Raw genomic sequence first — 2,820 nt, 5'->3', positions numbered from 1 at the left:
GACTAGGCCCACTCAATTTTTCAGAAAAGTATGCAACAGGTTTTCCATCTTGTAATAACACACCTCCTAATCCAATTTCGTTGCCCTTGAGGGTGGGGTCCGAAACCAACCCTAACTCTTGTTTCCCCACACATACGGACTCTAAAAATAGCCTATACTTAAGTATTTCGAAATTACATGGGCCTGGCCCATTAATAAGGTGACGCAGCACCTAGAATAGCCTATGGACGAATATTATGAAGTGGCATCTTGTATATTTCGTCCATGGCTTCATGCACTCCTTATGGCGGCTTCAAAGTCCTGAAATCATCACTTGTAACTCCGTTCTTGATCCCCTTGCGCATGCCATCAACTCCATGCGTGTTCTTGCTCCAATGTTCATCCTTCTCCAAGCTAGGCCCTTCATTTGAAAGCAAAACAAATGTATCCAATTTAGGCAGCATCATAATCTCATGAACATTAGAATCATTACCAAGAAACGAAAGTACCTGGTAATTTAATTGGCGTGCGCGAGCTCTAGTAATTGGTCCAGTATATGTAACAGTAGGGGCTGTGGGTGTAACAATGGTATTGATGTCCTCATCATCCTCCCGTTCTTGAAATGAAGTCGTCCTCGACGGAAGCTCATCTTCCTCACCCAAATAAGGCTTCAAATCTGCAATGTTAAAAGTGGGACTAACCCCAAAATCTGCAGGTAGCTGAAGTTTATATGCATTATCATTTATTTTCTCTAAAACCTTAAAAGGACCATCAGCACGTGGCATTAGCTTTGATTTGCGCAGATTAGGAAATCTATCTTTACGCAAATGTAACCAAACAAGATCTCCAGGTGCAAACACAACATGTTTTCTACCCTTATCTCCAGCAAGTTTATATTTAGCATTCATACGCTCAATGTTTTCCTTAGTTAACTCATGCATTTTTAAAATCAATTCAGAACGTTCTTTAGCATCAAAATTAACCTTCTCCGAAGATGGAAGAGGCAACAAATCAATAGGTGCACGAGGTAGGAAACCATACACAATTTCAAAAGGGCACATCTTAGTAGTAGAATGCAATGAACGATTATAAGCAAATTCAATATGAGGCAAGCATCCTTCCCACATTTTCTTGTTATTCTTCAAAACAGCCCTAAGCATAGTAGACAATGTTCTATTGACTACTTCAGTTTGTCCATCAGTTTGGGGGTGACAAGTAGTACTAAAAAGCAGCTTAGTCCCCAACTTAGCCCATAAACATCTCCAAAAGTGGCTAAGAAATTTAGTATCACGATCTGAAACAATAGTATTTGGCACACCATGTAAGCGAATAATTTCACGAAAGAACAAATCAGCAACATTAACAGCATCATCGCTTTTATGACATGGTATAAAGTGTGCCATTTTCGAGAACCTATCCACGACAACAAATATGCTATCCCTCCCCTTCTTTGTTCTAGGTAAACCTAAAACAAAGTCCATAGATATATCCTCCCAAGGAACACTAGGTACAGGCAAAGGCATATATAAACCATGAGGATTGAGTCATGACTTAGCTCTTTGACATGTAGTGCAGCGAGCAACAAAACGCTCAACATCCCGTCTCATCTTTGGCCAAAAGAAATGTGTAGCAAGTATATCCTCCGTCTTCTTGACGCCAAAGTGTCCCATTAATCCTCCTCCATGCGCCTCCTACAACAACAAAAGACGAACGGAGCTAGCTGGAATGCATAGCTTGTTAGCACGAAACACAAATCCATCGTTAAGAACGAACTTGTTCCAAGTTCTCCCTTCCTTACAATTCTGCAATACATCTTTAAATTCAGCATCATTAACATATTGATCTTTGATGGTCTCCAAACCAAATATTTTAAAGTCAAGTTGTGAAAGCATAGTATAACGACGAGACAAGGCATCAGCAATAACATTTTCTTTACCCTTCTTGTGTTTAATCACATAAGGGAAAGTCTCAATGAATTCAACCCATTTAGCATGTCGACGGTTCAGTTTTGCTTGACTTTTAATGTGTTTCAAAGATTCATGATCAGAATGTATAACAAATTCCTTGGGCCATAAATAATGTTGCCATGTTTCTAAGGTCCGAACAAGAGCATATAATTCTTTATCATAAGTAGAATAGTTCAGACTAGGCCCACTCAATTTTTCAGAAAAGTATGCAACAGGTTTTCCATCTTGTAATAACACACCTCCTAATCCAATTTCGTTGCCCTTGAGGGTGGGGTCCGAAACCAACCCTAACTCTTGTTTCCCCACACATACGGACTCTAAAAATAGCCTATACTTAAGTATTTCGAAATTACATGGGCCTGGCCCATTAATAAGGTGACGCAGCACCTAGAATAGCCTATGGACGAATATTATGAAGTGGCATCTTGTATATTTCGTCCATGGCTTCATGCACTCCTTATGGCGGCTTCAAAGTCCTGAAATCATCACTTGTAACTCCGTTCTTGATCCCCTTGCGCATGCCATCAACTCCATGCGTGTTCTTGCTCCAATGTTCATCCTTCTCCAAGCTAGGCCCTTCATTTGAAAGCAAAACAAATGTATCCAATTTAGGCAGCATCATAATCTCATGAACATTAGAATCATTACCAAGAAACGAAAGTACCTGGTAATTTAATTGGCGTGCGCGAGCTCTAGTAATTGGTCCAGTATATGTAACAGTAGGGGCTGTGGGTGTAACAATGGTATTGATGTCCTCATCATCCTCCCGTTCTTGAAATGAAGTCGTCCTCGACGGAAGCTCATCTTCCTCACCCAAATAAGGCTTCAAATCTGCAATGTTAAAAGTGGGACTAACCCCAAAATCTGCAGGTAG

The sequence above is a fragment of the Triticum urartu genome, chromosome 2A, assembly GCF_056163025.1.
Source record: "Triticum urartu cultivar PI428250 chromosome 2A, HENAU_Tu73, whole genome shotgun sequence".
Classification (NCBI taxonomy): Eukaryota; Viridiplantae; Streptophyta; class Magnoliopsida; order Poales; family Poaceae; genus Triticum; species Triticum urartu.
The sequence above is the reverse complement of the archived record's forward strand: the minus strand, read 5'-3'. Positions refer to the sequence as shown.